General features: G+C 37.2%; 1 protein-coding gene across 6 annotated transcripts in view; it reads right to left on the bottom strand.

Moving 5' to 3' along the window:
- The window catches only part of LOC134539336 (acetyl-CoA carboxylase), a 148,928-nt gene extending 134,735 nt beyond the window's left edge, over positions 1-14,193 (bottom strand). For 4 of the 6 annotated variants that reach the window (XM_063381269.1, XM_063381276.1, XM_063381277.1 and 1 more), the window contains exon 1: positions 14,098-14,193. The gene's annotated coding sequence lies outside the window, so the exon portion shown is untranslated. Of the gene's footprint in view, positions 1-5,869; positions 6,101-10,485; positions 10,719-14,097 lie in introns of all 6 variants that reach the window. The other 2 variants (XM_063381272.1, XM_063381273.1) reach the window with 2 other exon arrangements.
- Between the last annotated feature and the right edge of the window lie 3,259 nt (positions 14,194-17,452).

Here is a 17,452-nt window from a genome sequence, read left to right as displayed (position 1 = left end):
AACAATTATTAAATTACTGTAGTTTATCAAACACGCAATCGAATTACATCACCAACCTTAATAATCAAGACTGAAAACCTGAAGAAAAAAAAATAATCATACATTATTTTCATATATGTTACTCACGAAAACTTATAAAATTAATAAGTGAAAACATGTCGGTGATGAAAAAAAAGTCGTAGCTTTCTGTAAGTAAACGTGACGTCTGAATCTTAAAGGTTATTGGTATACTTTACTTCAAATATATAAGGGGGAAATGCGTGCCTAAACGGAAAAAAAAAGTTTGTCAATGCTTGCGTTGCTGTTTTGGCGCTTTGCGTAGTTAGTAAACGAGTATTTTACAACGTCATTACTGAACGTCGTGCATCTGGCGTATAAACCCCAGGCTAGGGGCGATTAGGCGTCTGACTCACGTGTCGTTATAGACCTTGGGCGCCGTTTCGCTTCGTGGACCCTACAACACGCAATACACCGCAGGTACAGCAGAATCCAAAAGATGACGTACTTGCGTAACACAGCCTTCACAGCTCAACATCTCGCGAGGAGGTAAAGTTTGTGTCACGCAACTTGTCTCACATTTGACAGCTCTCGAAAGTATGTAGTAGTAGCAATGGTCCAGGTATCCTACAGATGTTGTTCTGTAGACAGTATTCAACAACTTCGTGTGATTGTCCGAGTTCTTTACGCAAACATCTAGTGATAATTTGCAAGTGACCGTCGGGAGATGGGTTACAACTGGCTTTATTTTCGAGGGCCCCGCCCGGGCGCACATACGATGTGCAGAGCTTCAGAAGGGGGGGGGGGGGGAACATGCGATTTCAAAACTGATCAAGACCCATAAATTGGTGTCGGTTCAAGAAATACATTTAAAAATAGGTTGAGGTCCGTATTTAAATTTTAATTTGTGTTTTTGGAATAGTGAAAAAGGCTATAACCAGTGTTTTTAGGCATGATACACCTAGTACAGGCTCTTGAAAGCTCTCGAGGGACTTGCATTACACTTCTGAGAAGACTGCGTACCAGTCCACGGCCTTGCGCGTAGAGGCGATACCGCGCTAGAAGCACCAGCGAGCGTCGCACTTATATCATTCCGCCTCACTAGCACAAAGGCGGGCCAGACTCCTGGTGTTAAGGCGCCATTCACAAACCGCTCAAGATGTATTGAAAGTGTCTGATTACAAATAGCATTTAAAAGCCATTTCACTTGTCCACACACGTTTCCTTCCATGTTTTCGTCTACAACTTGTACCTTTTGGACAGTGAAAAAGACTTAAACGGCTGTTTTCACAGACTATTTTTTTTTTTTTAGAATGTAAAATTCTACACACAGTATTGCAAATGGTATAGGGAAGTGCAGAGAGTCTTTACCTATAATATTCATCATAAAATTGTAGGGTTGCAGTCCAAAGTCCCGTAGAAACGAGTTACCGACGCGAAAGACTGCTCGCCTGTTCGGCGCGTAGAGGCGAAGAGACGCGTGATGTGCGAGCCAGAGTCGCCCTTAGCGTCCTTGAACTTTGAGAGCTCAAGTACTCAGCCAGGCGGCCATCTTCAGACAAGTTGCATGCCACAGACTATACCTACCTTTATCTCCGGCTATCTCGATGTTATTTCACAAATGTGAAGGTGAGACCCCGAGAGAGGGAAGAGAGATAGGCGTTGTCATGGAAACAACACACAGATGGAACGTCACTAAACGATAAAGAACTTACTACCGACAGTTCACGGTAATTTACAACCTAAACAACGCGCAATCTGTAGGTACGTACTCTTTGTAAGCGGGATATCTGAGCGCCTGAGGTGAATTAATCTTGAACAAGGACAGCAAATAGCATTCGCTGTTTGATTTCGTGCATTGCAGTTCAGAAACTCTAAGAAATCCAAAAACAAAAATAATCTGCAAATTAAGAGCCAACTCCTTGCTCTTGTTGGAGGGCGATTTAATTTTTCTCTAAGCTTTCAATAAATGATTTGCCACTATGGAAATTCTTGCAGTATTTTTACCTATAGCAACTTATAAACACGATCGAGACATGATTTTTGACGTTTAGACCCCTTTTTAAATATCGCTGACTCAACAACCCAGCTAGTACGGTGAAAGATTACGGAAATGCATACCCTTTGCAGGAAAAATTGAGTTGGGAATCGTCAGGAGACTGCATGCTGTGACGTAGTTTTGAAGTCGCTTTTTTTATTACCTCGCCATCGCCATTATTAAAAGGCCCAAAACAACACGGAATAGTGTTTTATCACGTCTGGTGGTTGCTAACAAGTATGAATTGCAATTCCCAACGGTAATACAGACACTCCCATGAAATACAGTTCTTTTAAACCGTTCCAACCATGCAAACAGCCAATGTTTAGGGGCGTCCAACCAACACAGCGCAGTCCATGAGACGAAAAATAAACGTCTTCATCCGGTTACTATATAATCGTGCAGTCGTGACCACCCCCTAGCGGGGAATCAAACCCGCGCTCCATCCTATCTCTGAAAAAGGCATTTCCAAGGGCGATTGACAACTGAAGGCATGTCGACACGTCGAGTACACCATAATTTACAAGTACGTGGCCGCTAAGCAGTAGATGATGCTTTGGTCATGTAGTCTTAAGATCGATGTTATTACGTTATTACCCGGGAACACACCCGGTATGCAGAGCTCCAGAAAGAACAAGGCGATTCGGAAACTGCTCAAGATATCCGACTGGGGTAGGTTTACAAAAAAAAATCATTTAAGAATAAGCTGAAGATTGATAAATATTTTCGGTTTTAAACCCTGTATTATTGACAGAGTGAAAACGGATTAAAGCGTGTTTTAGAATAATATTTGGTCTTGTAAAGCTTTGTGAAAATTCTTAAAAAAAAAAGACCCAAGGCATCTTTATCTTCATTTTTCCGGGATATAATTGTTAAGGTAACCACTCAAAGTCTCACAGTTGTAGGCTACTATGCACGACGAGAATACTCCGCACCAGTTCAGAGCCTTGCATTTAGAGGTGACACCGTGCTAGAAGCACCAGCGAGATTCGCACTTATCATCCTGCCTCGCTAAATAAATAAAAAAATAATAATTGATCAGGCGGACCTGTTAAGGTTACAGAGTGATATGCCAAATAAATATTAAAAATCTGCTGTCAACGATTAATAAACTAATAATGTTTATAACACCGTTGCCGTGGTAGCTTCTGGTAGCTATTACCCTGATAGCTAATAGACCATTAGTTCCGTCTTCAGGCTGCGTAATGACGTCTGACGCAACGAATTTATTAGTCACGTCAAAAACAGAGTTTTATGTCACAATGTTGAAAATATTTTGCAAGGTCTCATTCGCTTGCTCACCCCATCCTATGAACATCATCGTTCGTTATGAGACACAAAAAATAAGTGCAAATTTATCTATAGTGCGTCTCACTCTTAGTTTGTTGTACAGAGAAAACGGCACCCATTATTGACGGATTGATTCTTCCCTGCTTGTTAAAATTAAAAATAAAATGTTCTATATATCATTGTTAGTTATAATAATTTTTAATTTGTTGATTTTTCAAGACCAAAAAAAATCTTATATACTGACAGTATTATTAAAGTTGCCATTCCTAATGAAATGCTAAACACTAATTATTATTTCACAAGAGAAACTGTTTGTAGCAGTCTGTCACTATTAATAACATAGCATTCCATTAAATTATGTGCTATTCTCGAATAGAGCCAGAATGACAAACATTACATTATATAAAAACATTTGCTGACAAAGGTTGAAACCAAGACGTCCAGTTACATCTCCTTGGAAACCAAAATTTAATATAATCTAGATGAAATAAAACAAGAAAACGTATTTACAAAATTTGAATTCCAAATTTTATTTTACAAAATACAGTGATAAAGAAATTTAAAAAAAAAATTGGTTGTCTGTAAAGTCGGTTTACGGACGATAGTTTAACGGACAACGTCATAACAAAACATTGATGAAATGATTGCAAACTTTTATGAATAAAATTGAATCATTTTTATTGAATTATCACTATTTTGTATGGATACAAAGAAGGAGTAAAATGAAATCTACAATTTAATTGATAAATTTACTTTTATTTGCACTCCTTAATTCAAATATGTTTATTACTTTAACGAAGAGATTATTTTAACTATAACTTTTATACATGTTTGCTATTTAACTTCAAGATCGTCGAGAATGTTTTACGCTTTTTCGCAATTACACATTTAACGACGAGGTTTGTTCATCGTGAAATTAAACGTAGAATTTAATAGAAATGCCCTTGCAGTTAATAAAATATGTATTAGTAAGTTTAAGAAATAATTTTGGCTTTAATCACCAACCCAGACGCTGGTGGTGCGCTGGGGCCGAGATTAAAATTCGTCGACAATATTTTACGTTTTTATGTCTTCCAGTGCTAAAAATGATATACAATTGTGGCCCCGGGCACAAAATTTTATTTATAATTCATTAATAATAACGCTCCTCACAATACACAAAGTAAAATATGTATTAACGAGTGCCTGGTTGCCGCGATAGCGGATAGATAGTACGATTCGTTCGGTTCGCGTCCGTCACCGTAGAAGACAGCACCGTAAGGGAATATTATTTCGTTTTTATAATACGATTTTATAACAAATACGCATCCCAAATACACTAAATTTATTTATAATGTGTTACAATATTTTTTTTAAACAGTGTGCAAAAGATCCCGGGTGTAATTTGAAATATTATGTGTAACTGTAAAACACCATTGTTCGTACAAAAACATATTTGAAAATTCGACATTACTTTTAAATAACCGTACCGATTGTGCTGAAAATCGGTGGACGATCGTTAAATTACATAATATTAATAATTCAAACGACGAAAACATGATTGAAAAGTCAAATCGATGGTTATTCCAATCGAGTGGAAGAGATCTGCGGCGCAAGCGTACAATGAGCGTAATGGGACACATCGTAGTGGGACAGTGTGCGTTACGGGACACTTTTTCGTGCGTGCAGCCGGCGTTCATCGATTTATTAGACGTTGTCACGTCAAAAAATCTCCGATAGAAAAAAACATGGATTGTTGGCAGCACTTATTTTGGGAAAAATAACTGTCGGGACGATGAAATCGCTAGGCTAGCTGCCTAGCGTTGACGGAAGAGTCAAGGACGGAGGCGACGGGCTATAGTATTCCTGCCTTAAGCATCGAGTTAAAAAAAAAAAATTTAAAAAAAAGCCAGACGATAGATAACCTTTGCTACGATCAAATGCAAGCTTCGCGGCAGCGCGCGGATTGCACTATCGCCATCTCGTGATCATGGCGAGTCAGGGACAAGAAGGGAGGGTGAAGAGCGCCCCTCGCCCTTGACGGTGATCAAGGCTGTATCGAGATAAAGTCATCACCGCCGCGGGGCTCACGCGGGATAATACAGTGACGCGTGATGGGCCGGCGACAAGCAGCGGCCAAGGTCGCGTGCGAAGCAGGGTTCACGATTCATAACATTGAAGTTTCACTCCCAAAGCGCGTGGCCGCCGCGCGCGCTGAAAGTCAAACTTCACAGATAAAGAGGGATAGGACATTTTTTTAAGTTGGTCTAATATTTGAAACACGCGTGATTGGTACGTTGAAAAAATAGACATTTACTTACTAGCGTCTGTCCATGACTTCAATGCGCGCAGGCTTCTCGACTGTGGTGTTTGAGAAGGTAAACCACGACATTTTAAGCAGGAGAAATGATGACAAAGATGTAAGGCAAGTCCTTCGAGTGCTTTCAAAAATCTGTTCCAGGTATCTCACGCCTAAATATTATTCTGAAAACATGCGTTTTAGCCATGTCCACTCTATTGAAAATACAGTTTTAAAACGTGATACGAAAACAGGAAACTACTCACCTGCCCTTGTAGTGTTCTTGATACTTTTCGCTAGCAGACACCGCTCGGATATCTCGAGCAGTTTTCGAACCGCGTGGTTTCTTCTGAAACACTGCACACCGTATGTGCGCCCGGGTAGGACTATTTCTTGCTGTTAATTCAACAGCGAGCTGTGATTGGTCCCTGTTGAGTGGCCATGATTGGAGGTAGGACTGGCTACACTATCATTTCCACGGACCGTGTCCTCAAAACCTAAAGCCAAGTTAATAAATAGTTAATGCTCCGGCCACGAAAGCTCAACATTTGGGGTATCCTAATTATTGATGCAGAAGACATAAATCATATATTTCCAAGCATTCCTGCGGTGTTATCGTCTGGTTTTAATGAGCATGTTCCAGCCGCGAGGAAAACAAATTATAACTTCACTTCAAGTGGACGACTTCACATGTCGCAACAATTACACTACGCCAGTGATAGCCGACTCTACAAAGCCCCCGTCTACAACAGTCCAAACCTGTGGCGGTTCGTGTCCTTATCCTAAAGTGAACGATGTCACATTGTCGCACGGAAAACTGCCCTGTCTACAATAATTGTGATGTCCGAATCTACTGATTTATAAAGTAGCCGCCAGAGCTCAACACATATACAGAGCCAAAATAAAAGTTTCCCGATTTTTTTTATCGTGTATTTAACTTGTGAAAGTTTAATAATATGTATTTTTCATGTAAGGCAAAAGTAAAATGCCAATACATGGATTCGTGAGTTCGGTCTTTGAAAATCGCCGGTCTCAAACGGAGAGAACTGATCAAAATGTTGTATCTGTCTTCTTGGATTCCTACCACACCCTGCATTATTTTCTGTTTACATCTTTGAGAAGGGAACCGGAAGCAGCAAATATCACGAGTGTTCTTCTTTATGTGCTACCAAAAGGCACAGATTGGGACAAAAAGTCAAATTTGACCAATGTATTCGTACCAGGGAGATTCGGACCCCCGCCACACCACCCATGACGCCAGAGGGTCACGTGGGCCGGATCAAAGTCAGTCGGACACGATTTGGGACATTGCAACTGTAGACGGGCCTCAAATAGCAATGTCCTAAACTATGTTCGACGGACAGTGATCGCTGATTGGTCCACGTGACCCTCCAACATCATGGATGGGCGTAGACGGTGGTCTGAATACATTTTAAATTTAAATTTTTGTCCCAAACTGTGCCCTTTGGAAGCATAAGAAGAACACTCATGATATTTACGGTTTCTGGTTCCCGTTTGAAAGATGTGCTCTTAAACTGAAAGGAATTACTAAAAATTGTTAAAAAAAAATCCCACAACTTTCTCAAGTCAAATGAATATTCCAAACCTTAGCTGCGTACTCAAATTAAAACGCGTGAAAACAATAAACGAAAACATTCGAAAAACACATTATGGCGCTCTAATGACTACTTTACAAATCCATTGATTCTGACGTCACAAATGTACACAGGGAAGTTTTCCGTGCGACGATGTGACGTCATTCGCGTCAGGATGAGGTCACAGGTACGGACTGTTGTAGACGGGCTACCGCAGTGTGTTCGGTCAAACATATCACGTTCTGCACAGCAAACTGTAGCCGATCATTAAACATACAAAACAGCGGGGTGTATTCCCCCTACAGCATGATAACTTTCACTGCCAACGGGTTTTCCCTGACCTGCGACCAATGGTTGTCTCACCCTGTGCGGCACCCTAATATTTCGTAGAGGAACCTTCACGAGGGATCTGGGAGGGGGTATGGAGTATCGCCCAGAGGAAAGGAAGTTTCCTCTCACCACAGAAAACCTTTTTAAACAAAGTTTTTTAAGTAACCAGGAACATAGAAATTTATTTATATGTTATAATTATCACAACCGAATAAAAGTAACTATAAAGATGAGATTTCAGCGTTATTAAACTTCAAAAAAAGTACGTTTACGTTATAAATAACGGTCTACAATTAAATGACAACCATTTTACATCACAGAAGAGTCGGTAGTACAAGTACCGGTTGCCCGGGCCTTTAGACGCCTCTGCATGTGACCTAGTTTGTTTTTAACAGGTAAGAACCAGTGAAGGGTCAAATCCCAATTTTCTCGAATTCAAATCCCAAAGAGTACTTCTAATATACCCCTCGAATCCAAATTTAAGACTCAAGGGTCAAAAATAAAATAATAAACAAGAAATTAATAATATTCACTATTGCGGAAACCTTCAACCCTTCAAATGTTTATTTCACAAACTGTAAGTTTCCAGAATAAATACTGTTACGAACGTAAGCAGGGCCACGGCGCGCGCAGGTTCTGAGCCGGCTGGCGGCCTCGCACGGCCACTGATGTCACGTGGCCGCCGCAATGAGAAACGTGCCGCGCGCGCATGGAAGATTACAAGGATTGTCGCTTCCTCCTTCCTTCCCCTCCAAACCCCGCGCGACGCTATATCTCAGCAACGTTAACATGACACCTGACAGCTGCGGAGTTACGCGAGCCGCTGACGCGTGTTTCGAGAGAATTGTGCCGTCGGGTCGGCGCGGAATGACGCGACTGGCCCCAGCCGCGCTCGTCAATTCTAGAAGTGTCGCCTGTGATATATAACCCCAGGACGCCGGCCTCCAAAGGAGTCAGCGAGCGGTTGAGTCTGTAGTTTTCCCGCGGCGGAATTTCCGGGCGATATAGCCGCACTTGCGGCGAAGGCCCTGGACGAAGGTTCCAGGGCGGAGAGTTCAGTTCCGGGCGATAGTGTCGCGGGCGCGGCGGAGTTCCGGGGCGAGAGAGTCCCGAGCGAAATTCCGAGCGAGGCGACGAGTGGATCCTCGGCGAAGGGAAGTGTGACGGTAGTGGTGGAGTGCGGCGACGGAGGTCCACGAGGGGTGCTGCGGCGAGAGTTACGCCAGAGATGCGGCCCAGCGAGGTGTGCGGTGTGTAAAAACGAGTGACTGGGGAAGCAACATTTTTAAGCGTAATTAATTATTTGGCAATTTGTGAAGATTATTTGTTAGTGATTCAAATATTGGAAATCAATAAAACTGTGTAGTAAAATCTTTAATCGGGCTATCCATTTACGAACCCAGTAGTTTTCCCACGACGATTTATTATTTTTATGTTTTAATAAATCGTAACAATACTTATCGTAATTTAATTTATATTATTTTTTAAAAGCACACTATCTTGGGGAATGGATACAGGACAGGTACGAAGGGAAAAACTGTCATAGGTGTTCTTTTTTTTTATTTACCTTATTTCCTCTAAGTTTTTCTTTGAACCTTTTTCCTGAAATATAGAATCCTTCGAATATTAAGGATTTGATTGGACTGTCCCAAGTAGGAACCAAAATATGCCATCTTGGTTTGAACCAGTTGTTTTATGCCATTAACAATTTTTTTTGTTTATTTTTCTGAATTTTGATTTGTTAAAGGGCATAAATCCAGGAGAAATTATGAAATTGGGTAATAATGACTGACTGCTACAAATAGTTTGCCCTGTGAAGTCAATGGCGTTAAGCATTGAATAAAGTTTTGGGAAAAACAGCTATAATAATACTGTCAATAGAATACTTCAAGTCAAATGAGAGCCCCCCCTCACCACCCCCCCCCCCCTTTTTTTTCCTATCTTCACAGCAAATTAAGTTTTGGTTATAATGAAGTTTAACGCTAATTTCTTGCAGATGTGTTGTTATTATGTTTGTTTAGCAGTATTAACTTCATGATGGCATCTTTACAATTCTTCCTAGAAAGTTCTTTTCAAGCCATTAAACAAATTTATAGCATTCTAGCTAATGCCCAGGATGCATTGCAATGCCTCTAATTATTTTAGTAATTTGTTTGAAGTTTGTACTAACATACAAAGCATCTGTATCAATATCTATCTTTATCTCTCTGTAACTCTATATATCTATAAACAATTGAATTGTCTTCTGTTTTGCACAATTCTCTGTCAAATTTACTAGAAAATGTTGGTCTTCAAGAAGGCAACACTGCTGTGGTAGTTCAAGATGTAGAATATGCAGAATTATTTTACCAATATCTTAGTCTTAGCTATCACAATTTGTTGTACAATATGTTATATATATATATATATATATATGTATGTATGTATATATATTTATATATATATACGATAAAACTTAAATTTTAACTTAATTATGTCCCTGCTAATTCCAAGTTTTCCCAGTGACATTCTAAAACCCTTTAGTTTCCTTTCTTTCTCTTGTTTGTAGCCACCCTGTGAGAATTGGGTTAGGGGGAAAAAAAGGGTGTTGGGTAAGTACCTTATTCAATCAGAGCTCTAGTTTTGAGACAAATACACAAACAAAAAACGATTCTATGCAGAGATTATTTTACCATACCCACACTACATACAAGTTGATGACAATTACATATGTGCTTCCCATGCAGTTCTAATAATCTATACACATAATAAAACTATAAGGGAGTCCTGTATGTAAATGAAATATAGTTTCAAAATAGTGGTAGATTTGGTTACAAAAATTGATATTGTTAAAATTGGTAAATACAAGTCTGAAAGGATAGCCGAATTAATTGCAGTTTTATTTATAATACATATATAATATTTACACTATCAATTAAATTACAATTAAAAATATCTTGTCCACAAATTAATCAAACCTTTACTCTCCTCTGGAGTTCGGCTCGACAGTAGTTTTCTCTACTGTTTTTGTTACCACGCACCTCTGCTCCAATACACTGCCTCTCACTGCTCGCTTGTTTGCTGAACCTCAATGATCTAATCTTCGCACACGAAGCCATCTCTTGTCGCTCCCCAAGGGATAACTCACCCTCTTCACTTCACTGCCCTAACAGGCCATCCTTCCCGTTTATTCATCTCTCAGCCCCATGCCCTGGAAATGTCACGTCATCAGAATCCCTGACTTAACACTCGAAGCTGCAAGATCAACGACATCCTAGTCACGCCACTTCACACAGGAAAGTGCCGCACCCTCAAGCGGGGTAGAGAGGGGCACTGTTGCTAATTGGATTAACATGTATCTGTAATAGAGGGACAGGTGCTACCTTCATCACGCCCCTCCCAAAGGCTGGTGTGCTGGTAAGTTGGCCAACCTTGTCGCTAGCGTCCACGGTAACAATATAAAAGCTAAAAATAAAATTTATAAAAAAAATTTTTGACTTAATTTATTACAGCAACATGCAAAACTATCCAAAATACTAAGGCTTCTTTATCATCATGCTTAATTTCCAAAGTCATGAAGTAACACTAAAAACATTGTTTAGTGAGATCAGTTTCTTCATTCCAGCAGGATTCACACCATTGTTTCTGTACACATCACGCTGAAACTATGAACAAAATCGTTGGCACAGCCAGAAGTAAATAATGATACCACAATTTTCTTTGCGACTTATGATTGTAAAAGTAACACTCCGGATGTCAGCTATGCTCCATCTCACGTTTAGACTGCATTACAGAGTAGATGATGCTCACTGTTGCCAGACTGAATCTACGCAGCTCTTTATAACGTAACAAATTCTTGTTTTATATAGGTACAGCAGAACCTTCTTTATCCGTGACCCGATTAACCGGGCATTTGGTTAACCGGGTTCTCAATTAAAAATTAAACTTCTTTTTTTTGGGGGGGGGGAGGGGGGGGGGACCAAGCTCGTAAGTGTATTTCATTAGGGAAGGGACAAGAAAGTAAAACTAAAAACTACGTATTCAAAGTAGAAACTAAAAAATAAAAAGCAAAAATCTGTAACAAGACTACTTTACTAAAATACGATTGTACATATTTCCAGAATTGTTTGTTGATTCAAGGCAAGCTTTTTGTTAAATTGCACGTACCTATGCATTTAAAATTGTAAATATAATTTATATTTTTCATTGAAACTGTGTCTTTTAGATCATTACAAATAATTTCGTTCAAACATATTTTTAAAAATTAATACTTAGTGTCAGTAATACTTGTATATTTGTTTTGTATAAATTACTTTAAAAATTTAGCTTTATTGTATAACCTAAATACCTACATATGAATTTGATTATCCGTGATTTTTGCTTATCCATGATGACCTCCCCCCCCCCCCCTCCAATTACCCCTGTTAATCAAGGTTCTACTGTACTATCAATAATTATAATAAGTTTTTCATGTGTTTAACTTTACATTTTGTTAATTTTTCTAAGACCATAAAATAGTGTCATCTGATGGTATTATTACAGTTGTACACAATCTAAAAAGAAAAAAAAATCTGATTCTAAACACCTATTATTATTTCACAAAAGAAACTATTTGTAGCTGTCAGTGACTTTTAATAACAAAGCATTATGCCCTATAGTCAAACAGAACAAAAAAAAATTTAATATTAAATAATATGAAATAAAAATTTAAAAAAAAAATGAGACCAAGATGGTATCTTTCATTTACGTTTCCTTAGAAGTAAGAATTAAATATTTATTTCTAAAATACTCAATAAAAATTTTTTTTTAAAACAAAAATATTTATTTAAAAAAATGTTCATTACAGTATAAAATTTTGACTAAAATGATTGTGCTCTGGATATATCTGGCAACAGAGCACACCGAACAAGAAAAGCAATATTAGCAGATAAAGACTGTGAGGTTACAGTTATAAAAAATTAATTTTGGTATTACGATTGCACAAACCATCATGGTAAATAATTTCATATATTCAATATTATTTAACTTCAGAAAGTATCACTAACAACTGTTTAACTGTATGTAACTATATGTATACATCTTGATCATATACCTACAAATAACAAGCATTAATATGACTCTTTGAATATTTATATAAGCTAGGTATATTAAGTCCTAGTTTAATTTATGATTTTCACAACTACTGAGTTTGGAAAAATTGTGTTATTAGTCTTTCCATAACTATATCTTCGTCTGAATTATTTCACAATAGACTAAACGTAAGTTCTGTACCCCAAAACCAAATGAAACTAAGTCACAATTTGGCAACTTTACAGATGAGTAAAAAAAAATTTTCTTTCACTGATACAGTAATTTTTATCAACCTACATTCGTGTGGCTGTAAAAATTAACTTGTGATTAATATCTTCAATATTATGGTAATTTTCCAAAAGACACAGGTACATAATATTGTAACTAGACTAATGTTAGTCATCTAACACTATTCTAACAAAATTAATTAAAAAACTTTTGGGTGAGTTATGATATTGAAGTTTGATAGATAACTAACTTCAAATGCATATAGCTAGGGCCATGCAGATTTCGTGAAAAGATTTTGAGACTAGATGAAACTTGAAACACTATAGCATCGTCTGTGTTTCGTGATTGGGCGAGTTTCTCCCAGGTACATATTGAGTGTAACAACACCAGTCACAGTAATTCAGTGCGGAAGTAAACGCGTTCTGAATGGCTCGGTCAAATAAGGCAACGACTTCTCTCGCAGACGGCCGCCAATCACAAGGGAGAAACCGCTGGTGTGGATATACCTTGTTGCAGTCTAATGGGTGTTCAGATCTTTTCGCGAAAAATGCCTGTCCCTACATATATCTAAGTAATGGATTAAAACAAAACTTTCCAAATTTGGATTTAAACTTGTTTGGCTCTAAGATACTTAATGGTCAAATAAAATGAATGCTACACTATCTGTGACACCACCAAACCCTGGGAATAAGTACATTATTTATCTAAAAAGTGGCAACTTTAATCACAAAAATTTTTTATTGAATATTGCAGTTACTGGAAAATGGGCCTAAATCATAAACAAGAAAACTACGAAGCACAAATTTAAAACTAAAGAAAAAATACTTAATACACATACATGTAATGGATTAGATAAGTAGCCTAACCTACTTCAGAATTTAAAACATTTACCCCCAAATACAATGATGTACAGTTTTTGGAGGTGTCAATGTGGCACTCCAGAATCACAAACTAATTAAAAAATAATAATATTTTGAGAATTGTAAGGGCAAGTTTTTATCACTTAACATCGAGTACAATAAAAACATTTGTTTACACAGTATAACAAAATAAGTATTTAACATATATATTTACGTCATGTGAACTTAACTTACAACACAAGCATTAGTGTATATCTAACACAAATCAAAAACTAATTCTGATCCATAAAATAGAATTGCACTTCACATTCCGAATTTCAAAACATATTCCAACAACAAATTGATTTCGATTCATTGTCATTGTATATACAAGCCTAGGAATAAATTGAGGTTATAAAAGTACAACAATTTTACCAATATTATTACACTTACCTGAATCTTTAAATATGTTAAATCCGCTTTTGAATCTTGAACTGTTCAGAACCGCACATGTATTGTGACATTAAACTATGTTGCGCCTACTGGCCTACTGTAAACACCTGACGCATTTCGACCTATCAAACACCACTACAGTACTCACAGATAAAACAAGACAATGATAATTAGAAACTAGTGGTAAAATTGATACTGCAGAAAGGTTTACAAACAAAACAAGGAGGGCGCTACCCAACCGCTACAGAATGCTGGAAAGACAAGATTATTTTTATGATATTATTATTATAATAGTAATTTTTATTAAGTTAGATTTGTTTAAATTATTACCTTCATTTTAGTATTAATTTTTAGAAAAAACAGTTAAGTTGGTGACATAGTGTCTTTGTTTCTGTATTTATGTTTTTACATTTGCTTTTAGTTTTAAATAAAACGATCTAAATCTTATTTAATTAGTAATATTTTAAGTCCCTTTAGCAAATGTTCTTTTTCATTTCGCTGGTGTGCCTTTTATATCTACGTATTGAAAAGTTTTGCTGCTTACCGCACGGGAGAGTGGTAGAGAATAGTCAACTGACAACTAATATAAACTCCGGTTGAAAAAGAATGGTATTAGCCGGAGGTTGGCTAACCGAAATCAGACGAAGTGTGTGGTGTAATACTGTATGTGTTGGTAAAAAAATAAATCAGAATTTGGTTACATTTGTTATTATTTGTGTAAGACATCTCTCTCCCGTAGTGTGATAGTCAGCTGTTTGAATATTGTTTTATCTTTGATATTGTTAATATAGAATCATAATGATGACGGCTGCACAAAAATGTTGTAAACATTAGAATTACATAAAATGAACATTTAAAGCTCGCTTTGCATTCTGCACAACCTTGTCCGTTTTCCTGTTTTCAATGATACACTTGTAATTCAAAGTACGATTTCTGATATGTTATAATAGGTTAATTTAAGATAAAAACAAGTGGAAATAAGTCTCTACACACAAAAATTAGAGAAAAACGATTTATGGTACAAGGCTATTTTTTTCTGGCATGTAGTTTATATAATAATACATGTAGACCCTGCCTTGTTAAACTACGAGGCGATTTTCATTTCACTGGTGTGGATTTATTGGTGTCATTTTCATTTCAATATCATCATCCACATATGTTACTTGCATGGCAGGAAGGTAGGTAGTATTTGTTTGTTAGATAGGGAGGAAAGGATATCCTTTATTTTCATATTTAATTGCAGTCGGGAGAAATTGATCTATGTCTGAAGTCATTTGAACTTCAAATCCCGTTAGAGTTACTTTATTACGAATGAATGTGCATATATATTCTAACTAAATGTTCTGGTAGTTAATCACAAGCTATTTCTCACGAATCCACAAATTTTATTGGTTGGAATGACCCTCTTTTGCAAATTTTAAATATAGTAAATTAAGACATGTTTTTAAGTCATCACAAGTACATTATATACATACCCTTAGGTATTAATTAAAGACAAATATAGTTTATGACTCAGCGATAGGCTTACCTACATTATCACCTCATGTAATTTATAATCAAAAATCGAATATCTAATTGAAAAAAAAAATTGTGTGCAGTATTACATTAGTTCATCGCAACGTTGGAAATTCCATTGTAAATTCCCAAACAGTCATACTCACCAGGGGGGTGACAGTAGATAGGACAAACTGAATCCTTAAAAATGAGATCATACCATGTTTCACCAACATCGGAAAAAAAAATTACAAGTTTTGATCTCTTTAGTTTATTACATATCCAGTTATTATAATTACATACGGCCATCTTTGTATTGTCTCGTGGTAATAATGGGATTTGAAAGTAAAAGTATATATTTTTTAAATGTCACTGAAAACTAGATGCTGCGTGGCATTTTGCCGAAAACGAAAATTAGAGTATGTTGGCCTGTCGTTCTCCATATTACCTGCTAGGGCTGCAACTGTAGTTTTTGAAGTTGAAAATAAAAAAATAAAAAAAATGGAATGGAAAATAAATATAATAAACAGAAATAAAATTCATTACTAAACAATCATCTGTTTCAATCTGGCTGTAAAATTAATTTGCACTCTACTAGTGCAGAAAGATCTCAAGATCGATTGGTGGTCTTGTGGGTAAAGGCGTCATGACTCGAAGCTGACAATTGAAAGTTCGAATCTACATATAATCAAACCTTTTTTTTTCTATTGCGGAAATAGTTTAACGTCCCATTATAAGGACTAACATAAAGCAATTTTACAATATTAGTAGCCTTTATCGAAAAAATATAAAATATGACGACTACAAAGGTGCCAACAATCACACGCTAAACCTTTCTCAGGTTGTATCTGGCTGTAATTTTTTCGTTGTCAAGTTGCAAAGAAATGGTATGATCGCAAGGGTTTTGTTTACAAATTTAAGCAAACGATCATTACTATGGGAGTGGCGCCTCTCCCTTTACTTAGGGCGCGGTTACACGGGACCCTGAACTACTTCAGGTGAACATGTTTAAGTAAACACGTTTACAAACGCGAAAGTGTGCGGTTACACGGTAGTTGCTGAAAAGTGTGTTTAGCTCTAAAACCGATTGTCTACTGTCAACGAATGACTGTGTTGTTGATCTCTGGCTGTATCCGAATACTGGCCTAATGGATCCCTTAGCTAAGGGATCCACTAAAAGTGCATCGTAGTGGACGCGGCCATCTTTGTGTTGAATCCGAATTCTCACAAGGGATGCCGATGCATCCCTTCACGCATCCACTAATTCGAGATTTCTAGGGATGCGACACTCGCATCCACTAACGCGTCCCTACATCCATTAGCTTCGGAATCGGGTTTTATTTTGTTTGTGTATAATATTACTTCAGATTTTCAGCATAATATTTGTTTAAAACATTATAAGCGAAAGTGATAACTTAAACAGAGACAAATGAAGACGTTAATAAATATAATAAAAATACGAATTTAAACTTAAAGGATAATTCAAAACTCATAAGTATTTTTAAAGTTTACAATTTATAAAATGTATTTTATTTGGATCGCTAACATCTATAACATACACGTTACATTATTTTTTAATTGGTAGGTATTTATTATTTACGTTTTGCTGAATATTCGTAGATATTCCTACACAAAATGGCTGCGTGATCATTAGTACGACTGACAGTCAACAGGTGGTGCTAGTAGTAAAAGTATTCGGATACTATCCATCCATTAGAAATGCGTCCTCTAAATTGTGGCTGCATTTGCTAAGGGATGTAGGGATGTGTGTGCTAAGGACGCATCCCTATGTATTCGGATACAGCCTCTATTTTTTAATTGCATCCAGAAAACGCGGGATTTTCTCACTTGTTTATACAGC

Source organism: Bacillus rossius, chromosome 15 (genome assembly GCF_032445375.1).
Source record: "Bacillus rossius redtenbacheri isolate Brsri chromosome 15, Brsri_v3, whole genome shotgun sequence".
Classification (NCBI taxonomy): Eukaryota; Metazoa; Arthropoda; class Insecta; order Phasmatodea; family Bacillidae; genus Bacillus; species Bacillus rossius.
This window is presented reverse-complemented; position numbering and strand designations above follow the sequence as displayed.